A 23,984-nucleotide genomic window follows, 5' to 3' on the forward strand; every position below is an offset into this window, starting at 1 on the left:
ATATGCGTCAGGAGATCCGAGACCCACGGGTGCATCAACAACTGCAGCACGATCTGGTGGAGCACCTATGGAGGTTCAAGGGCAACGCCTAGTTCGATGTGTGTTTAATTTCTGTTTGAATTATGAGTTTGCTTCGTTGAATTATGAGTTTGATTTGTTTGATTTCTGTGATGAACAATGTGAGTTGTTGAATTTGTGCCAAATTTAGACCGAAATAAGGGGGTTGGGGGCGAACTTGGGGGGCGGGCTGGGAACCCGAGCCCCCCCCCCCCCCCCCCCCCCCCCCCCCCCCATGCCGAATGTATCACCGGTTAGCCCCCAAGTGGCGCTATTTCAAGCCCTTGGGGGGCGAACGGCTGAAGATGCTCTTAGACTCAAGAGCTTACCTTCATCTTCATTTTGATGGAAGATAAAACTTAACAGGCATTGCTAACTTCTGTGCATGTGAAAGAATGCGTATGCAGAACAACAGGAAAAACTATGCTCTGGGATGAACATTTTATCCAGCACATACGATTAGTATGTTGAATGTAGTGCTGATGATTGGTACTGTACCTAGCAGCTAAAAGACTATTTCAAACAAAAGATTGTTTGATGTGATTCCACCAGCTGTGGAGGTACCTACACGACAGCTTGCAGTTAACGTCTGTTCCACAAAGAGGACACATGATGATTATTTAGTGAAAGCTTATAAGGAAGTTCTGCCAATCAACAAGAGTCTAGCACCAGGTGGAATCCTTGTATTTGTCACTGGATAAGGAGAAGCCGATTATTTATTAAGAAACTGCAAAGAGCATCCAAGCGGCAAATTGGTAAGAAGCCTGAAATGGTTCGAGAAGAGTATGGTTCAGGACCAGAAATAAACGAGAAGGCATATATGGTATTGATAGAACTGAACCTGAGCACCGAGACAACATGTTTTCCTTGTATGGGGAAGATGTAATGGATGATGAGCTAGATGCTGATTCCTCTGATGCTGAAACAAGAGTGAGATGGATATTGACAGTGATGAGGAGGATTTCCGTTGCTCATGAAACTGCAGAAGGGGACGAGAGTTCATCTGTACTGAAGGCATCCTTTTAAGCTATATCAGGAATATCAGGATAACCGGAAATTGCTGAGGAATCGAGCAATGATACAGTTGCAGAAAATTCAGGCCCTTCGGTTTCTTGTTTCAGTATATGTACAGAGCCTACACCTGCTTCATATGCCAGGCTCAGGCTCTGTGTTTTACGATTGTATGCAATGCTACCAGCTTCGCGTCAGCTTAGAGTCTTTCACGATATTCCTGATAGGGAAAGATTAGTTGTTGTGGTGACTAATGTTGCAGAAACATCTTTAACAATGGAAAATGAAAAGTTGTGAAGTGCTGTGGATAAGCAAGGCATCAGCATCCCAACGTGCTGGGAGAGCTGAAAGAACTGGCCCTGGGCGCTGCTACTGACTGTACTTGCTTCATACGGTAAAGATTATTTATTTCCTGAATTGACTGAACCAGAGATCAAGAAAATGCAAGTTGATGGCACTGCACAGCTCAAGTTTATGGAAATAGATAAGGTAATGTGCTTAAATTATCTTCTTCTTTTTTGAAACCATGCAGGAGAAGTGCATGTGACAATATAGAAGAAAAGAGATACAAAGTCTTAGAGTACAATGACGACCCAACAACAGCAAAAGGGCAAAAAACAATAAAATTAACTTTTTTATTAGTCATAGTTTCTGATGTATTGCCTTTTGTGCTAATTTTCATGCAAAATATGATAATCACAGGTTGCAAACTTTCCTTTACCTACGCGGCCTAACAAGGAAAGTGTGGTTGAATCTGAGCGTTGCTTGAAGACATTGAAAGCACTTCACAACCAAGAAAACCTTACATCAATGGGAAAGGCTATGGCACAATACCTTCTGACAATAATTAAAATGCTGAAGAGTCATTAAGGCTGTGCCAGATCCAACCTCATATTGGGATACACAACTGCTTCATCAGCTTTGAGCTATACCACTTTTCAAATTCAGGGCGACACTGGTAGAGAAACAAGCGAAGATGGCTCTGATCCAGAAGATACAGAAGAAGCTCAATGCCATGGTTCGAGAGGCACAGAAATATTTTTTCCATCGCTAGCACTGGCGTTTTAACCGTTTCCCTTGCTTTGCGGTCATTTGAGTGTTGAAGAAATCTAGTGGAATTCTGTAGAGATTACCCACTTCACCTGAAAACAATGGAAGAGGTGTCGACGTTGAGAAAGCAACTTGTTCGATTAATATTTCACCATAGCAAATTCTGTGATGGATTTTCTTGGTACTTCGGAGTTTCTGAGGATGTTGAACAGGCCTGGAAGATGAAACCAAAAAAGAAAAAACCAATGTTGAATGAGAGGAACTTCTGGGGCAAGGAATATGTGCTGGGAGCTGGGTGGGATGATAGGGTTGAAAAGAAGATTGACACTTCTTCTGGATTGTCAAAAGATGATCGAAAGGCTCGAGCTGCATGTTATCAATCTTGTGCTCTCAATGTTATAACATATCTAAACCAATCATCTTCTGTTGCCCCAATTCCACCAGAGTTTGTAGTTTACTCTGTATTACTATGAGTCCCAGCATGTCCAGCACGTTAGTCCCATCTTTTCTCGACGTAGTCAGCAGCCTCCACTGCAGATTGTAGTGCACCCATCATCAGAGATGCCACCAGTCGGTTGCAGACTTGCAGGTATTTGTGTGGGCTTTGTCTAAAGGGGATGTCTTGCCATGCCTAAGGATGGTTCAAATGTTCCTGGCTCCGTCACCATCTGTTTGTCCCAGCCAAAGAAGAGTTGGAGATTGACAAAAATTAGTAGACAACCGGGCGGCAGTAAGAGATGCATGGATCCAGAATTTCTTTATCCTGAGATTCAGGCATGGTTCCAGGATAAATATCTGAGACAGTTTGGAGCAATATGTGCACCAACAAGTTTGCTTCCCAAAGAGGTTAAAGAGAGTTAAAAGGGTAGTCGATTCAAACAGGTTATGTTGCAATTGCTTGACAACTATGCTTATTTCTGGTGGAACAACACATGTTTGGTAGTGAAATAGATATGAAGTACTAACAGGGAAGCATTCGCTGTAATGAAAAAGTAAGGTTGAGATAGCTCATCACGAAAAGTACTATAACAGAGTAGCTAGGATATATTGCCGTTGAAGGCTTTAGCTAGCGCAAATGTTTGTATTTGATGTAAACTATATTTATTCATTGCATCACAACCATGATGATATAGTTATTTGTGCGCCTGCTCTTTTTAGTCAGCATATACAGATTTGGCAGTTGTTGCTGTCTGATGGATCTGAAATAGTTTTTCCATTGCAGATTTGGCAGTTTATGCAGCAACAGGCTTATGAATCTGAATTAAGCAAACAGTTCGGCTTGATTTCCAGTAAAAAGGCTTCAGTAGAAACTTAGGAAACAGTTTGATTTTCTGCTTCTTCTTTTCGTCTTCCAGATTGTGGCATAGTAAACAAAGGTGGCCCTTTTAGGTTGCTTTTTAAGTATTCTGATGGAACAGTTTAATCAGTATGCATGACTCAGACTTAATTTTATGCCATGATGATTACAGCTCATATTAGTAAGTAATTATTGCCCGAAGCTTTAATTTAGAACGTTGGGGTTCGGGCCACCTTTCATGACTTTTTTTATGCATGGCTCAGACCCTTATTGAAGTAATTATTGCAGCTCTTATTAGTAAGTAATTATCTGTTGGGGGTGAGGTTTCTGGATTAACAGGTTTAATTCAGAACTAAACAGAGGAGAACAGTACTTATAGCTAGAGAAGACTGTTTGGTTTGCTGGGTTCATAATAGCATTTTGTGTTTGTGTTTTGCCTTTTGATTGTTTCAAACTGCAACCAACTCTGGAATATGATCACGGCACTGCATCTGCCTGCCTTTTGATTATCATGCAGATTTGAGGTGTGGGGTGTTGAGAGGGTACATTACATTTCCATCCACGTCAGTGGCATTCAGTTTTGCCTTCTTGTTGATTATTGAGAGGAATCAAATTGTCTTTTTCGCCAATTTCTGTGGTCATTGGAGTAGCATCCTCTGCTTTCTCTTACCAGCAGAGCATGACTGTTACTGCATGTTTCTCAAGATATACATGCTGAAGTTTCAGTAACAACTAAGGAGAACATTTGGAAACAAAATATGATTTAAGATACACACCAAGTAGCAGGTAACATCATAAATTAGGATTTTTGTACTAGCTAGTATGCTGAAGCAGGTTGCAGAGGCCAGATTTCTACTGCCCCCTGATAATGGGTGGCACGAAGCTGCACTTTGAGATGCAGGGTTGTCCATTTTTTAGAGTAAATTAGGATTAGTTTGGACAATGACCAGAGCTTAGCTAAGGAAATGTTCATTATTATTTAAGTATATGTGGTGCTGCTCATACATGTTGGTGCTGGTGCCATGGGTGATTTGAGAGCCTGAATGCCGGCTTACTGCAATATCTTTTTGAAGACAGTGTTTGGGGTTCATGAGTACCGAAAACGATTTGTGTTTGTTTCAAACTGCAACCACAGTTTGTTTTTAATTTTCGAATGGTCAACGTCGGTTTGTTTGGCTGCCTATTTGTATTGCTATAGGCAAGAGTACATCCATCCTCTGCTTTCCACCAGCAGAGCATCACCCTTACTGAACATCTCTCAAGATGTATTTACATACCTGGTTATCATCATCAGTAACTAAAGAGAACAGTTGCAATTAATGGTTTTTCTTCTTGGAGTTCTTGATTTAATGGTTTATCTCTTCTTGGAGTTCCATTGTTGAATCTCAAACTGCAACACACTAATCGTTTTTCTTTTCTTTTGTTAAGAATGATCGATCCAAGTTTTGGTCGCTGCTTATGCAGTGGGCAATTAATGGTTCAGTTCACGGCATGCTTCAGAATTACTTCCATGGCTGCAATATCAGGCTTGATCTGTACATCCTTGGTATGTATATCAAGGAGGAATACATACAGGTCAGGAGCTAAGAATCGTTTTGTGGGCCGTTCCTTGCTTTTTGTGCTCTTGATTGATTAGTTTATTAGGCTCTGGTCTGAGTGCCGGTATCCCTTTCTCACTCTTTTATTTTTGTTGGTTTTTATTATAATACAGGAAGATCTGCTGCGCGTATAACAAAACAGCACGGGGGTTTCTGCAAAAGTGCGTGCGCTGACCCGTCCAGCCACCTGGCTGCCAATTGTTGAGCTGTGATTGGCCTGGGACTAAATCATCACATGAGGTGCAAGTTGGGGTATGATGGAGTCAAGTTTTGCAAGTTTGGGACTGAATCATCACATTCTGTGTAAGTTAGGGTACCTGGGTGCTATTACCTCATCAATTTTACCCTCCTCTCCCAGGGTGAAGTGAAGCACTAAAGTCACACGAGGCCCCGCGCGGACGGACATGTGGCGCCTTGCCTCCATCAAGCTCCACTACCCGCACCGGGACTTTCTGTTTGTTCTTATGACAAACTCACGTCTGAGTCCTGACCAGACTGAATTGATGTGCCGTGAAGAGTTTCAGAGTATCTTTAATAGCACAAAGAATAGAGTACCCTGCAAATAATACACGAGAGTTATCTCCATAGTTAACACAAGCACGTACAAGCATTAGATTCTGTTTACCTACGGTATTGCATCTTGTGTGTACTTCATTGCTTACCATACTGTTGCAAATGTAATTTTCATTAATCTGGAACACACAAGGAATTCTTGATACTTAAGTCCACCACTATATAGGACTTCGACATTTTGTTCCCCAAATCTGTTATATTGTTTCTAAATTCATTTGTGATACACAAGACATCAGTGTGCGTTGAGTTCGTGCATAGAAAAATCGTTAAATTATTTGTTTGGCGCCTGCAGACCGCACTGCCTGCCTAGAGATCTCACGCAGTATTGAAGGATTGTGAATATTAGTGTGCATTTGGGAAAATATTATTCCATTTGAGCTAAGAAATTGGTGGATTTTGAATATTATCCGGATTCACTAGGGATAATTTAATACTGCAAAAAATTGGTATGATAACAGCCACAAGAAGAGAAATGTGATGATCATGTGAAATACCACTTTTTCTGGCCAATTGTTCCAGCAGAAGTGGGTGGACGCGGTGTATGTGTGCGCTCATCAACAAAAAGTCAGAGCTGGCAGGATCACGGTGTCTGTCAATATATTCCCTTTCGACTTCGAGTAATAATAATTTTGATCATATTTTGCCAACATAAAACTACTGTATTTTTATTATTGTCAATATATTCCACTTCGACTTCGAGTAATAATAATCTTGATCATATTTTGCCAACATAAAAACTACTGCATTTTTAGTATTGTTTTGCACTCGGCGTATCTAAGGACCTTTGATGATCTATGTTGCAGCTTTCAGTACCTAAACATGGTTTGGTTCATGATCGGGGCAGTGGTCAAGGGTGGTATGCTCGCCCTATCCAATGAGAAGAAGACATAATACCTTGAAAAACAAGCAAAGGCCCATCATAAAAAGATAAGTGCAGCTCGGTAATTTGCACCATTATACTTTGGGTCAGTTAAGAGTGCCCATTTTAAAGATGTACAGTACTAACAAACAAAACAGCAAAAGATCAGCCATACACTTTGTCTCATCTTACTGTATTAATACTAGTACTATTTAGTCCAACCGTGTCATTCTCAACATTCTATGTCGGCAGGAGGGTGGCCGGCGGTTGCAGCACAGTGCATAACCGTTAATATATCTCTGTGGTTCTCGAGGAGCACAATGCAGTTGCTAATGGTGATTCTTGCAGGGCAAAAAAGTTCAGATGTAAGATTATATGGACAGTATGCAACCAAATCAGAACTAGTGGCACCTATCGTGTGACGAATGTATTTGGAAAGAACTTCAAGAAGGAACTATGTAGCACAAAGAAGTTTTGCTCAGGCAAAACTGAACCACCCAATATATTTCTATCTCTTTATTCTCTTCCTCAAATTTTAGAACAAAGCAAAACAAGCCTACACCCGATTGTTCATGTAGCTGGAGCCATTCTACATGTACTATATGCATTATCAGCTCTTGATTTCTGCCGTACACGTTCGAAACCAGCTACTAACTGATATCCTGAGAATACACACCATGGAGATGCTGATCTTGATTTACACAATACTGACCTTTCGCCTTTTAACCTTTTAGCTTGGAAGTAGTAGTTTCTTTAGTTGCCTTAGCCAGGGTAGATGACAGGGCAACCTCTTCATCCCTTTTATGCACTGGAGCAAGGCTCTCTTCAAATAAACTGAATCTTGAACCAGGGATGAAGCATGGAACAGAGGTGTGTGTCTCAGTGACCGAAAGAATGCCCTCTAGAACCTGACAGCTAGGATCATAGGTGTAAACCTTTTTATGAAACTTTTCATAAACCCAGTGCTTGCTAGTAGCAATGACAATCTTCTTCCTGACCTGCAATTGCCAAGAGAACCAATAACTCTCACAGCCTGTGGCCCGCCTAATTCTCTTCTGATGTGCCCGAACAAATCGATTCGATGATTCAGCGTCCAATCACCAGAGCCGTAATCCAGCAGCCCCCAAATCTCCAGGGCACTACCATGAGGGGTTCCGTTGCGAAGGTTCCGGACAATACACACCTGGTCATCCATCACGACCAGATGCTCTCCTTCTGACTGGGACCAGGGGCGCACGTGCTCTCTTGATCCCCAGAACGGTGGTGAACGGATGGATCCGAAGGTCTCCTCTGCGACAGAAAACAATATGATGGCAGCTCTTGGCCTTCTGATGAGAAGAGAAGGACTGATCAACCAGTGCAGAAATCCGTTGGCAAACACAGGTTGTATTTTGCTCATCATAGCATGACCAACTGCAGAATGTGCAAACTTGGACCACCTGAAGGGTACTCCTCCAGCTGCAGGCCTCCAGCAATCAGCCCCTGGTGTGTACACTTCACACCTGAGGATGTCCTCGTGAGCAAGCCCATTGATCAACCTCACTACCTTGTACTCCCTTGTCCGGGCATCAAATCCCAACCCAGCAGTAAAATCACGTGCACGATCACAGTAAGGTGGCAGACGTGCGACTGCCCGCGTGGCTGCATTGCAAACATAGTAAGCTAGCGCGGCGGCATCATATAGAAGGGTGAGACCACAGCATGGTGAGGGTGTCAGTACTTCCACATTGTCGGGACGTGCAGAGTCAATGGTGAAGAGTAAATCATCTCTCGGGCCTGATGGTGAGTATGAGCATACTGTGGCGGAGTCCAATTTTTCTGTGGGTGAGACCACCAGTAGCTTTGGTGCTGGTGGCAGCACCTTACAGGTTGCCATGTGGAGGCTGCAGAAATCCTTGGAGGAGAGGAGTGCAGCCCAAGAGCGGCAAACGGCCCGGAAACGGAGAATGGATTTGACAGGGAGACGAAGTAGCACCTCCAACATCATGTCATCAGGAAGCAACCGTGCACAAAGAGCTAGAAGGGCCTTCTTCCTCTTGCTGCTTGGGAACGCCTCTGCCGTAATCTTCCCAGCCTCGCCACAAGATGGGGTGGCACTCTTTCTCTTGCTGCCACCCATCATTTCACCACCAACTTCTGTTGAGGATGGGGTGGCACTCTTTCTCTTGCTGCTACCCATCATCTCACCACCAATGTCTGCTGCTCCAAGAATATTACTACTTCAGCAAGATGTTCTGCAGTGAAATACACACATGGGAACAATTTGAGTGTTAGTACACTGAACCTCGATGCATTTTTTTTGGGAAAGGTGCAGAATTTAATCCCAAACTTTGTTTCAATAATAAACTGACTGCTATTAGTCCTATATTAGCTGAGAGGGCAATAGGCACCAAAACAAGTTGCAGGACTCGCCTGCATCTTGGACAGAACAGATCTGTGTTTCTTTTGAAGCGAAGAGGCAAGATCGGCCCAATTATGAGTTTTACCTTGAAAAGAATAAAATGACTGCTCTTAGTGACACTATCTGAAAACAGTAACAGCAGAAGTTTGAGGGTAATAGTCTAATAGACAGCGAAATACATCTGAAGATGCCCCCCGCAGTATGTACAATACTAGTACTAAAACAGAAGGGGTCAGATCGACCTTGAGCTAAGACAAATCTAGCTGATTTCATCATTACAACAAAGGGAAGACGAGATCAGAAGGAGATCCGTGTGACAAGAAGATGAATTAAGGCATCGAACAGATCCGAGCGAGATACGGGTTTCTTACCAAGCGAATCCACTGGACGGCGCCCGCGATGAATCCGCGAAGCTTGGAGGATTGGTTATTACGGCGGCTCGGCGGAAGGAAGACTCGATTTTTCTGCCGGGAGAGCCGGAGAGATATGGAGGGGAAGGGGATTATTTAGGTTGGAATTGGATACGAACCGGTGAGACTGAGTGGCGAGAGACTTGAAGGTCTGTCGGAAAGGGAACGTCCGATTCCTGTAGTCTGTCGGCATGCCCTTACAAGCGTCCAATTTGACATCAAAGATTGGCATCGTATATATACCCTCCCCGTTGTCGTTAATTACATTATTAGTCGGGATTGGGGTAATTAGTTACAACTTGCTTTTTCTTTCAAATTACTAGATCATACCTCCCGCGTTGCCGCGGGAATTGATTATAATATTTTTTGATGAGACTAGTAAAGAACTCGTGCGTTACAACATGAGAAAAAATGACACACATTCTTAACCCTTTTTTTGGGGCGGGAACACACACTCTTAACCTGATAACAATGACTCAAGACCCTAATGGATCCACATCCTTTATTTTCACATGGCATCATATTTATGTTGCCGACGGTAGCCTCAATGCTCACACAACGAAAACATGTTTGAATGTGGTCAGCCCTAAGGCGTCTCTCTCTCCCTCGCTCTCTCTCGCGCGCGCACGCACACTCGTTCAAAATAATATGAGGAATATGTTGTTTTTCCCCGTGAGGTTTTTCAGAGGTATTCATGTGTGGTTATCGATTTTTTTTCTCTCAATTTGGTTTTAATGGGTGTTTATTGCAATTCGAATCGCCGCTGGTACGAAAGAAAAATGGATCGTGCACTATATATTAATTTTGCATCAAAAACAATATTTTATAAATATTTAACAGCTAAAAATAACATCATATTTAGATTCTACATATTTTTCTAATCAAATTTCATATATAACATGTTAAAATCGGAGTTATGGTTTTAAAGATACGTATATTTTTTTTGATAAACTACGGACTGATTAACCAAAAAGTCAGGGGGTTTTCTATTAAAACGAAAAAACGATTCGGCTGAATTAAATACGGATCGCGGGTTGATTAGTATAAAACGCGGGGGTTCTGTGTAAAATGTGAAGAAAAAACGATTGGTTCTCACTTAAGATGGACTGCCGGTTAATGGATAATGCAGGGGGTTTTCTGCAATAAGACATGATGGACGACCAAAAACACTCTAGTGCTTTATTATAGAGAAAGATAATACAGGACGGACGACTAGAAGCACTCTGTATTTTATTATTATTAGGGAAAAATTTAAATATGAACGTGCTGTTTTGGCTCTAGGGAGCATATGCTCCCTAATGACCAGTAAATTTTTAATATATAGTAAATAAAATTTAAAATATCTGATTATTTTTACAGATGTTCATGTTAGTGTAGCAAGTGTGATTGACAATTTTCATGCGATACGGGATAGCATTATTACATCGGTGAAGAAACTAAATTAAGTGTAATATTTGAAGGTAATATTTGGCATTTAATTTTTCTTTCGCATAGGTCAAAATGCTTAGGTTTTTCCGTGAAAATATGTAGGTCATTTGGGTGTGACAATGAACATGTTTACATTTTTTTTATTTGCAAATAACATAATAGGCACGCATGAGCGCGTGCTCCCAAGTGCCAAATTAAATATCGGGAAACAAGTCATTAGTCCACAACATGCGTTTCAGGCGAGACTTCAAAACACACCGTCCCGGTCGACACTGACCAGTGACTCGCATGTTTTGCATTGAAACATGCACGTTTGTTTCCAACACTGTTGCTGCGAAACTGGCTTGTGCGTGGAAAAAATATAAGGAAATATATTAATATTATGAAGATACTAATTACACTCGAACTCGACACCAACAAGATACGGAAAGACATCAAAGACACACATAACCAAAAACAAAAATAAAAAAAAGAGAAATATAAAAAACCAAAGACCCCGTCGCAGTGATGAAACACTCGCAACAACAACAATCTAACCACCACCAAAGACAACACCCAAACAGCAGAAGAGGTTCTTCAAAAGTGGTGCCTCCAAGAAGAAAACAATGCACAAGCATTGTCGTCCCCCTATCAAGGATCTTGAGTTTTCACTCTGGAGAGAGTCCGAGATCTCAAAAACAATGCCTTCGTAAGACCATTGCCAGGTACAACCAATGAAAGCCAGACCTTGGACTTTCACCCTGAAGATCGCGGCTCGGTACTCGAATAGCACCCCCAAAAATGTTGTTCATCTGTGTTGCCGCACCCTCCTGCCAAGGCCGCCGCTGCAAGTCCTCAACACCCGACACACAGGAAAAAGCCTATGCCGCCATTCTTCAAAGCAACCAAAACTGCTCTCTTCCATTACAAGTCTCCGATCGCAGTCACCATGACTTTCGTCACCGCTGCCAAAGCCATGAAAATCTATACTTAGACATGTCCCATGGCACCGCCAAGACAGTGAAGCTTCGCACCACACCCTTGTTGGAAAAATTTGCATGGAAAACAAAATTTTTCTACGCACACGCAATGATCTATCCATGGAGATGCATAGCAACGAGGGGGAGAGTGTGTCTACGTACCCTCGTAGACCGTAAGCAGAAGCGTTTCTCAACGCGGTTGATGTAGTCGAACTTCTTCGTGCTTCAACCGATCAAGTACCGAACGCACGACACCTCCGCGTTTTGCACATGTTCAGCTCGGTGACGACCCTCTCCTTCTTGATCCAGCAAGACATCGATGTAGTAGATGAGTTCCGTCAGCACGACGTCATGGTGACGGTGATGGTGAGGTGGTCCTCGCAGGGCTTCGCCTAAGCACTACGAAAATATGACCGAGGGTGTAAACGGTGGAGGGGGACGCCGCACACGGTTAGGCAATTGTCTAGTGTGTGGTAGGGGCGCCCCCCACATATATATAGGTGGGAGGGGGAGGGGAGAGCCCTGGAGGCACCCCAAATAGGACCGAATCCTACTTGGGTTCCTCCTTGGTCGGCGCCCCCCTTCGTTATTTACCGGAGGGGGAAGGAAAGAGGAGGGGGAGAAAGGGAAGGGGGAGGCCTAATCCCCCTTTCCTTTCTCTTCGCCTCTTTCCTTCTCCCTTTGGTTCAGCCCATATGGGGGGCGCACCAGCCCCTGGTGGCTGGTGCGTTTCCCCTCTTGGCCCATAAGGCCCATGTCGAGACTCCTATATGCATAGAATATCGTCCTATATATCAATTACCTCTCGACCATTTCGACACTCCTCGTCATGTCCGTGATCTCATCCGGAACTCCGAACAACATTCGGTCACCAAATCACGTAACTCATATAATACAATATCGTCATCGAACGTTAAGCGTGCGGACCCTACGGGTTCGAGAACTATGTAGACATGACCGAGACACCTCTCCGGTCAATAACCAATAGCGGAACCTGGATGCCCATATTGGCTCCTACATATTCTACGAAGATCTTTATCGGTCAAACCATTATGACAACATACGTAATTCCCTTTGTCCGTTGGTATGTTACTTGCCCGAGATTCGATCGTCGGTATCTTCATACCTAGTTCAATCTCGTTACCGGCAAGTCTCTTTACTCGTTCTGTAATACATCACCTTGTGACTAAACTCCTTAGTCATTTGCTTGCAAGCTTATGATGTGTATTACCGAGAGGGCCCAGAGACACCTCTCCGATACTCGGAGTGACAAATCCTAATCTCGATCTATGCCAACTCAACAAACACCTTCGGAGATACCTGTAGAGCATCTTTATAATCACCTAGTTACATTGTAATGTTTGATAGCACACAAGGTATTCCTTCGGCAGCGTGCCGACGGTGATCACATCGACCTTGGAACCATTCCCGATGCGCATCATCACCTCGTCCTTTGCCAATTTTCGTTTAATCCGTAGCTCCTGTTTCGAGTTACAAATATGAGCAACCGAACCAGTATCAAATACCCAGACACTACTACGAGCATTAGTAAGGTACACATCAATAACATGTATAGCAAATATACCTTTGTTCACTTTGCCATCCTTCTTATCCGCCAAATACTTGGGGCAGTTCCACTTTCAGTGACTAGTCCCTTTGCAGTAGAAGCACTCAGTTTCAGGCTTGGGTCCAGCTTTGGGTTTCTTCCCGGGAGTGGCAACTTGCTTGCACTAAAAAAAAAAAAGACACATCCGTGACATTTTTGGCCGAACGAAATTTTTTCTGTCATACATATGACACTTCTATGACGATAATTGTGACAAAACCCGGTATCATCATAGATGTGGTGGGCTCCTACTTCTATGACAAAAAATCATGACAGAAAATGGGCTTTTCGTCCTGGGCGGGCCGGAGACGCAGCTGCATGACATTCTTTGGGCCGTCCATGACGGAAAAAACCGTGGTAGAAGCGAGGGGGAGGAAAATTTCGGGGAGTTCCCGGTTACGGTGGGAGGTCGGGGGCCGAGCGATGCGCGTTTCTCTCGTACACGTACGCGCGTGTGTGCGAGGCTTTGGCTCTAACTGAACCCGAGCGAGGCATTGGGCTCTAACTGAACCTGAGCGATTGCACTGTAGGCTACGCGTTACTGAACCCGAGCGATCGATCGATGGCTGTTAACTGAACCCGATCGAGCGATTCCTTTGGCTACTGCTGCTAACTGAAGCCGATCGATGGGATGAACAGTGAGCGTTGCGGGGGGGGGGGGTTTGGATGAACAGTGAGCGGTGGCATTGCCTCTAGATGAACAGGACCCCGTGGTGTGGTGGAGGGCTGGATGAACAGTAGACGGTGGAGGGTTGCCCGTGGAGGGGTGGTTGAACAGGACCCCGTGGTGTGGAGGGCTGGATGAACAGTAGACGGTGGAGGGGTGGTTGAACAGTAGCCGGTGGAGTAGCGCGCGGTGGAGGCTGGATGAACAGGAGCCCGTGGAGGCTGGAGGAGGTCGATGGTGGATGAACAGTAGCTTGTGGAGGCTGGAGGGGGTCGCGGTGGAGATGAACAGTATCCCGTGGAGTCCCGTTTCGCGGTACGCCACACCCCTCCCGATGAACAGGACCCCCATTTCGACCGTAGCGCTCCAACACAAGTCCGTTTCCTCTGTTTTGCGGTACGCCACACCCCTGACGATCAACAGGACCCCTGTTTCGACCGTAGGAGGTCCGTTTCCTCCTTTTTGCGGTACGCCACACCCCTCTCGATCAACAGGACCCCCGTTTCGACTGTAGGAGGTCCGTTTCCTCCGTTTTGCGGTACGCCAGACCCCTCCCGATGAACAAGATCCCGTTTCGAACATGGCCGGTCGAACACAAGGCTGTTTCCTTCATTGTGCGGTACGCCAGGCCTCTTTTCCATCGCCTGTTCCGTCCAAGCCCTCCCGATGAACATGACCACGCATTCTGTTCCGACCCAGCCGCGTTGCCTCCCGATGAACACGACGCATTCCGTTGCCTCCCCATGAACACGACGACGACGCTATTTCTCCGTTCCGACCCAGCCATGTCAACGAGCCCTCGCCGTACGTATGCGCAAGTAGGCGTTCGAGACCTTGCCCGTATGTACACATACGTGGCCGTATTTTCTTTCTTGCACCCTGGCCGCTGTACGTACGTGTACATGCTACGTGCGCGCCTTTACTACGACACGTGCGCGCCTCTACATCGACCAGTATGTACATACACGTTCGCGACCAGAATGACAACGCTACGTACGCTTCGACCAGGTGGGTCCCGACTGTCAGGCACTTCCTTGCCTGCGAAGATGTAGCTGGTGGGTCCCAGCAGTCAGGGGGGCGAATCGTTTTGGTTTTTTTTTTGCCCGGACGCACTTCCTTGCGTGCGAAGGTGTAGCTAGTGGGTCCCAGCAGTGAGGGGGGAAACGTTTTTTTCGCGAAATACGGTGGCCCGTCTGGTGGGTCCCTGCTGTCAGGTGGAGGAATCATTATTTTCCGTGTAATAAGGGGGCACTTCCTTCCTGCCGCCATGGACCCAGCTGTCAGCCTCTCCACGTACAGTCCACGTCCGATGGAAGTCGTTCCTTGACCACGTTGACCACGCCGCGCCAAGAGCACCAGGGCGGTGGACAATGGTGAGGCCTAGGAAGGGGACGACGGGGAGCCAGGGAAGACGCGGCAATGGAAGCCCGCGCGCGCGAAGAGGAGTACGAGGGTTCACTGGTTCGGCTGCGGTGTGAGGTTGCCGTCGCCGTAGGGCCTGGCCAGCGGTGGGAATAGTAGGGGGCGGTGAGGCCTCCGCGGCAGCACAGCCAGCCACGAGAGGCAGGAGCATGCGGCACGACCGGCGCTGCTTTGGGCGGCTGGAGCAAGAAGACCAGAGGTTGAAGAAGCACTACGACCGCTGGATGCACATCGTACGGTCACTGGAGCTAGAATCGTTCATATTGACTAAAGTTGACAAAGTCCCCCGTCCCAGTCAACTTAGTATGCCCACAAGTCAGCCTCCCACCATGGTGGGTCCCAGCAAGCAGGGGGAGTATTCATTTTTTTGTGCGTAATAAGGAGGCACTTCCAGTGGGTCTGAGCTGACAGCGGGGGGGGTGGGGGGACGTTTTTTTGGCGAAATACACTGGCCCGTCCGGTGGGTCCGAGCAGTCAGGGGGCAACGTTTTTTCGCAAAATAAGGTGGCCCGTCCGGTGGGTCCCTGCTGTAAGGTGGAGGAATAATTATTTTGCGCGTAATAAGGAGGCACTTCCTTGCGGCCGCCTGGACCCAGCTGTCAGCCTCTCCACGTACAGTACTCTTCCGATAGAAGTCGGTCGTTGACCACGCCGTGCCGAGAGCACCAGGGCGGTGGTCTGGACGACGGCGAGGCCTAGGAAGGGGACGACGCGGAGCCGGAGAAGACGCAGCAGTGGAAGCCTGCGCGGAGAGGAGTACGAGGGTTCACTGGTTCGGCTATGGTGTGAGGCTGCCGTCGCCGCAGGGCCTAGCCAGCGGTGGGAATAGTAGGGGCGGTGAGGCCTCCGCGGCAGCACTGCCGGCCACGGGAGGCAGGAGCATGCGGCACGACCGGCGCTGCTTTGGGCGGCTGGAGCAAGAAGACCAGAGGTTGAAGAAGCACTACGGCCGTTGGATGGACATCGTACGGTCAGTGGAGCTAGAATCGTTCATATTGACTAAAGTTGACAAAGGCCCCTGTCCCAGTCAACTTAGTAGGCCCACAAGTCAGCCTCCCACCATGGTGGGTCCCGGCTAGCAGGGGAAGTATTCATTTTTTTGTGCGTAATAAGGAGGCACTTCCGGTGGGTCTGAGCTGACAACGGGGGGAACGTTTTTTTCGCGAAATACGCTGGTCCGTCCGATGGGTCCGAGCAGTCAGGGGGGAAACGTTTTTTTCGCGAAATAAGGTGGCCCGTCCGGTGGGTCCCTGCTGTAAGGTGGAGGAATAATTATTTTGCGCGTAATAAGGAGGCACTTCCTTGCGGCTGCCCGGACCCAACTGTCAGCCTCTCCACGTACAGTACTCTTTCGATGGAAGTCGATCGTTGACCACGTTGACCACGCCGCGCCGAGAGCACCAGGGCGGTGGTCTGGACGACGACGAGGCCTGGGAAAGGGACGACGCGGAGCCGGGGAAGACGCGGCAGTGGATGCCCACGCGTAGAGGAGTACGAGGGCACTGGTTCGCTGCGGTGTGAGGCTGCCGTCGCCGCAGAGTAACAGGGGGTGTGGGTGAGTAGAGGGATGGCCTGGCCAGCGGTGGGAGTAGTAGGGTGTAGTGAGGCCTCCGCCACATCGCAGCCGGCCACGGGAGGCAGGAGCACGAGGCACGACCGGCGCTGGTTTGGGCGGCTGGAGCAAGAAGACCAGAGGTTGAAGAAGCACTACGGCCGTTGGATGGACATCGTACGGTCACTGGAGCTAGAATCGTGCATATTGACTAAGTTGACAAAGCCCTCCGTCCCCGTCAACTTAGTAGGCCCACAAGAGGAGGGAGCAGGCAGTCCCGCCGGCGCTAGTTTAGGAGGCTGGAGCAGGAAGATCAGAGATTAAAGAAGCACGTCGGCCGTTGGATGGACATCCAACACTAACTGCTGTTAGAATCATGTGTTCACTGACAAAGCCTTGCGTAAACAAGTCAGCCTCGAAATCTGTGGCGTGTACAGCCCATTTGCTATTATTTTTATATTTTTTTACTCATTTTCTAATTCATATAGAATTTATTGCAGCCCGTTTTCCATTTTTAGAATTGCTGGCCATTTTCTGGTCAGTACCAGGGTCAAAAAATTAACTAAATATGTGGGAAATTTTGAAAATTCGCAAATTTTTGCTGGGGAACGAAATATTCTTAATCCAAAAATTTATAGCCATAGTAAAACAAATTTAAAAATAAATTAGTACTATGTCATGTTAAATCCAATGAAATATGTATAAGATATCAGTGAAGAACAAAAACAAAAAAAGAAACTTATATCCCATTTGTTATAAATTTTTTTGGAATTTTCAACCCCTTTTGATATTACTTTTAACAAACATTGACCATAATCTTAAGCTAGGCCAGAATGCATCCCTCCTCGTCTTGAAAGATTTGCAGCCCAGTAATTCGGAGAAAACAAATATGCCTAGCTTGGGTATTCTTCAAAAAGAAATACTGGGCTAGCTATTTTCCCAAAGAACTGGTGCATGAGCATTTAGCTTTATTTATTAATTTATTTAGTTATTTATGTTTAGGGGACCATGAGCATGTACCTGGGCCGGATTCATGTGAGAACCTCCCTTCCAGTTAATTATGGGCTTCTCTATTGGGCCTTCATCAGTGGGCTGCATGTTATCAACAAGTGGAAAATGTGTTCCGAGTTTCAAAAAAAATGTGTTCCGTACGATAAATAGTATGCGCTACGTACGGTACGGGGCACTAAAGGATCGAACCATGCAGCGACTTCCAAAACATTGTGTTTGTCGTTCTAACAACACATTTATTCAACCAACAGACGAAATATACTACTGATTGTACATTGAAAAGAGCAGCAGCAACCAGGGCTGGGGGTGCAACAGAAGCAGTAAGCAGGCCAGAAGAGTGAAGACGCAACTCTCTCTTTCAAACCAAACATCAGCCATCATTACAAAAGGGCTACCAAAAAAGAACAAGTGTATGCATCAAACTAAATAAAGATCCTACTACACCAAGTGGTTGCATGTAACTAACTGGCTCAGTTAGACGTTACTATTTATTAAGCTGCAGTGGAGTCGCAGATGGAGAGGAGTGGGAAACTTCACTGGTTCGGGTGCGCGGCAGCACAGCCGCGGGGCCGCCCACGGGAGACAGGAGCAAGACCAGAGGTTGAAGAAGGAGCACGGCTGTTGGATTAACATCCAATGGTCCAGCTGCTAGAATCATTTGTTGATTAAGTTGACAAAGCCATGCGTACACGTCCGCTTATTAGGCCCACAAGTCAGTCACCAAATCTGACGGGTCCCAGCTGTCAATGGGATGAATAATTTTTTCTCGCAAAACAAGGAGGCGCTTCCTTCTGTGCGAAGATACAGCCGGTGGGTCCCAGCTATCAGGTGGAGGAAACATTTTTTTCAGCTTAATAAGGAGGAACTTTCCTTGCGTGCGACCATGGACCTCGTGGGTCCCAGCCGTCAGGCTCTCCACGTAAAGTCCTCTTCCGATGACTCTCGTTTGTTGACCATGCTGCACCGAACGCAGCGAGGCGGTGGACGACGGCGAGGCCCCGGACGGGAACGACTCGGAGATGGGAAAACGCGGCAGTGGAGTCGCAGATTGAGAGGAGGAGAAGGGTTATAACTGGTTCTGTTGCGGCGTGGGGCTATAGTCTGTGGAGAATAACAGGAGGTGTCGAGGGGTGGAGCAATAGCCTGGCCGGCGGTGGGGTAGCGCTTCGCAGCGATGCGTGCTAAGCAGAGCCGCTAGCTGCCGGAGGCCGGACCAGGCGGTCCCGGTGACGCTGGAGGAAGAAGACGAGAGACTGAAGGTGCATGCCGGCCGTTGGATATAAATCCAATGGCTGTGGATGACACAATCATTTGTTGACCAAGTTGACAACGCCCTGCGTAGGCTTCGACCTATTGGCCCACATATCAGCCTGCAAAAGTGTGGCATATATTTAACCCATGTTTTCTAGAATGTAGAGTCCATTTGCTGGGCTGGGTGAACAAATAATTTCGCGTCAATCAGGCCCATTTATATTTTCTAAGAAATCCCAACCCATTTGCACTTCCTTGAAATACACGTATTAGGTGGGCTCGTTATATATACGTATAATGTTATGTTAGAAGGAGCAATTAATATCAAAGAATAAACCGGAGAGGAACATTTTTTATATATATATAATTAATAAATTAGCGAGTTATTGCTCAAAATAAAAATGAGCGCGTTATTATTAAATTGATCCTTAAAATCTTTGCAATCACCAGGATTTTCCTTGCGTGTGAGTCAAAAACAACCAGGATTTTCCTTGCCTGTGAGTCAAAAACAACCAGGATTTTCCTTGCCTGTGAGTCAAAAACAACCAGGATTTTCCTTGCCTCTGAGTAAAAAACAACCAGGATTTTGCTTGCCGACTTCCGTTAAACATTTACTTTTATAAGTTGGGATGTTTTTATAATGTATATATAAGTCTCTATAAAATATATGATAATAGTAATAATATAAATATATATAATGTGGTTAGAAGGGAAAACATAAATTGGACGCGGCATTACTTTTATAAGAGACCTGTGTTTTATACCCCACAGTAGGCATACTAACAAGTTCACACACAAATACAACAGAAAAGGTAAACATTCATATCAAACTCAAGTTCACACGACAAGTTCATATCCATAGCCAACATTCACAATCAACAACTCAAAAGATTCATATATACACAAGCTCAGCATATCTATGCATCCAAATGATTGATAGATCACACGACAATATTCATACATAATTTACAAAAAGATTCAGATGTACACATGTTCAGTATGTTTATGCATCCAAATGATTGAGATCACAGCCAATATGATCCATGGACGAACTTTAATTACCTAGGGTACAGACTGGTAAATGGTGTTCAATCGGAGGTACTTCTTGCTAAAATTAGTTCTTGTACGAGTAAACTTTCGAGTACATAAGAGGCAACACAAACAATCTGAACTTTGCTTGTAGGTTTATCCTCAAATAGTGGCCTCGTGCCGAGGGAGGTTTGAGCAACTTGGCCACTACTTTCATCCAACCAGTTTACTGGCTCATCTTGGTCCTGTATCTCGCCAAAATTCTACATTGCAGACGAGAAAGGAAGCGGTTGAGAAAATGAACCACCCAAATTTTTTGTGCAGTTCAACTGAAATGGAGCATCCTTGGCGTGCAGACTGATTAAGTGCCAGATGAATATACGCGTCAACCAACTTGTCTGGAATCTTTAGACTCCATGCCATATAGTTCGCTACCATATGTGCCGATAACCAAAAGGCACAAGTTGGGACCAAAGACTGGACTACGTTTTTCTGGGCTATGCACCAAGCAATATTTTTGGCGTTCACTCTCCTAATACTTGGAGTTTGACAATTGGTTGACGCCGATTGATACTCGAATGAATATAGGCACTTCTTGTCAACATCGTCCGTGATAGCCCTTTCGTAAAAGGGTCTGCCAGATTCTTAGCCGTCTGGATATAATCCAACGCTATTACTCCAGAGTTTCTTGATTTTCTGACAGATTTCAATCTTCTTCTTTTGTGCTTTGTGGATTTCATGTTGTCCTTTGAACTCTTAGCCTTGACAATTGGTTGACGCCGGTTGATACTCAAATGAATATAGGCACTTCTTGTCAACATCGATGCTTGTCTGAGTGAACTTTGGAGTACATAGCAGCAGCATAAGTACCTGTCCATCTTATCATTTTGTGTAGTTCTACTGAAATCACCCGATGTAATGATTTGCCTGCGAGTTCAGGCTCCAAATTACTCCTTTATGAAATCAGCAAACAGTAGCACAATACCAAATTACCAATACATATGACAGGCACAATAATCAGGATAAAGACCAGTACCAACCTGTGTCAGGTAGCATATCAATTACTATTTCCTTTGACTGGAGGCCAAGATAAGCCAAGCGACTGACAGCAAAGGAAGAAAGCATGCGGAGTTTAGCGACTGACAGGAAAGGACGGAAGCTGTCGAGGCAATGAAGCACCCAAAGTTTTTGTGTAGTTCCACCAAAATCGAGCATCCCTGTTGGCACATATATTGAGAGAATGAGATTACTGTAATAGTGGGACTAGTTTATGAAACATACGCTAACAAATAGAAGCACCCTCATTATCTTAATGGGTAAAGTTAGCAACATAGTAGTCTTGCTTAAAGAGAGGTATTAGTTTATTTAATCAGTGCCAATTAGCTCAACTCAACACTCAAAGCATTGCCATTTATCATAGGTTGCAAAACTTTAATGTGCAAAGATAAAGGAGTTTCTCATGACAGTAGCACGATACAAATACAGATGATAGCAAACTAATCTGGATGAAGGCCTTAGGCCCGTACCAACCTGAGAAAAAAAGCTTATTCATCTAGTCCCATAAGAGATGATAAAGCACTCACTGGAATCACACAATAGTATATATTTTTGTGCACTTCAAATTTATGGTTGAAATCACTCTTGTCTACCAGTGCTGAGATTATATCAAAAGATTATCAAGAACTTCCAGCAGAGTTAAAGCACTGGCTGGGATATAGTTCATTGTATTGTCTTGTGTAGTTCCATTTAATGTATGATTGGCACAACATGATCCCTGTTTGCACAAGTAGGAACAAGGTGAAACATTCATTAGCTTAGTGAGAAAGGATAGGAAGACATTAGCATATTACTCAACCAGTAGCATCAAATTCATGATGGACAATACGCAAAACATTGCCTCATTGAACCAATGGCAATAAATTGACATGCAGAACAATAGCAATATTATGTCATGACACTAATAATATTCCCTCCCTGCTCCACCACATGATTCACCTCCATAGACAAACATACACACATACATGATTCAGCATAGGGTCCTACTAAAGATTTGTTTAACTCCAACAGGAAAATTAGGCAGTAATAAATTAGTGGTACTTAAGTACTCCTAATTAATTAAGTGAGACAGCAGAAGTGGAAAGGCTCCCTGGAGGATCGTCTCACATGTAAGGTAGTCGTTGCCAGAGCCCTTGAATGGCCTCGACTGAGGCCTCTGGCTTCAGCAAGATCGCCTTGGCACTGTTTATTCTTCTTCTTCTTCCTCTTCATGCTCTGTTTCTCTTTTTCCTCACCAGTTGGTGAAACCAAGTACATGATTGGCCTTCTAATTCAGAATTGGTTTTGTCAGTGAGGGAGTACAAGTGTACTAGTAAAAAACAGCATTATTTTCTCATGGCAGTCGGAAAATAGAGATGAACACATGCATTAAATATCATTCTTACCTAAAGGAAGGTTATGGCGCCAATATGGATGGTGAGGATTGGAACATAGATCTCCCTTTGTGCAGTTCCACCAAATGAACCAACTGTTCCATTCTGACATTCCAGTTAAACAGCACAAAAGTCACTTCTTTTAAGAAGAGTTTTGTGCAGTGCACCAAAAGGTCACAACAGCAACCAGGTGAATTGGATATCCCTATTTGCACAAAAAGGCACAGAGGAAACAGTCAGAGTCTCAAACAATTATAGGCAAAAACATTTGGCTGAACTTGTCATGGCTTATAACAGTGGCATGGCTTCATTTTTACCAGGGACATTAGATTAAGAACAGCTAAGGCTGCGTTCGGTTCACAGGTTTGGTGCAGGATTTTCGTAGGAACACAATTCCTACGGTATTCTTTCCCTTCCAACCGTTTGGAACATGGGAAAGGTGAATAGTGTTTCATAGGAAAGCTGGTCTGGTAGTACTGATTCCATAGGATTAGAAACATCCACGCGCTGCTCATTTTTTGGGCGGAAGCCCGAGGCAGTGTTTCATAGGAAAGCTGGTCTGGTAGTACCTATTCCTCTATTTTCATCAAGACCTATGTTTTCTGCCCCTTTATTCCGAACGGAGCCTAAATATTTGGTATAAGGGCATGGGACAGTGGGTGCACCAGCAGTCCAGCACCATGTATGTAAACAGGGGCATAAAGTGGTGATTCATAGTTTGTTGCCCCGAGAAACAAACATCCAAGAAACATATCTGGGTTGGTCCCATTTTTGTTCACTCTAGCCACCTACTCCTACGTGTGGATAGCAAATCTAGTCCTGGTCATACCACTATGTACAGCGTTACCCCTGTATTTCCCTTTTCGACCAAGAGACCGGTTGGACGACCAGTCTGTACTACTTTCACCCCCTTTCCTTCCTGTTTGTACCAAGTCCGATGTACATACTAAATTCCCCCACCCCCACTTTATTTCTTGTTTGAACCAAGTAGTACAAGATTCGACTCCATGAAGTAGCTTTACCTCTAGCAATAGAAGAAAAAAAATGTGACGTTGGACCATCCGATCGAGAGGGGCTGAGAGGTAGAAAATGATGCACATGCAGCGATGTAGCGAGCTGGGGAAGTAGAGCTAAGGCGGTTTTGAACGAAGATATACCTGAAGGTCGTCGGGATGTGGATAGGTGGGCGGAGGGAGGCCGGATCCGCCCACAGGCAACGACGAAGGGATCGGAGGACCTCCCGCGCTGGTGCTCGGCCAGAGATAATGGTGCGGCCGACAGTGGGTCTCCTCCCTCGCTGTCGACGACGGCCTAAACGCTGCCCCTCCTCCCCTTCACCGGCGGAGGGGGATACGTCCGGATCTATAACCAGCG

At 45.3% G+C, this 23,984-nt stretch overlaps 3 pseudogenes; 2 read left to right on the forward strand and 1 right to left on the reverse strand.

Moving 5' to 3' along the window:
- The first annotated feature begins 566 nt into the window (after nucleotides 1-566).
- On the forward strand, nucleotides 567-1,780 carry LOC125533094 (annotated as a pseudogene).
- Nucleotides 1,595-2,591, forward strand: LOC125533095 (annotated as a pseudogene).
- Nucleotides 2,592-6,904: 4,313 nt separating this feature from the next.
- On the reverse strand, nucleotides 6,905-9,447 carry LOC125528357 (annotated as a pseudogene).
- Nucleotides 9,448-23,984: the final 14,537 nt, after the last annotated feature.

The sequence above is a fragment of the Triticum urartu genome, chromosome 1, assembly GCF_003073215.2.
Source record: "Triticum urartu cultivar G1812 chromosome 1, Tu2.1, whole genome shotgun sequence".
In the NCBI taxonomy this organism is placed as follows: domain Eukaryota; kingdom Viridiplantae; phylum Streptophyta; class Magnoliopsida; order Poales; family Poaceae; genus Triticum; species Triticum urartu.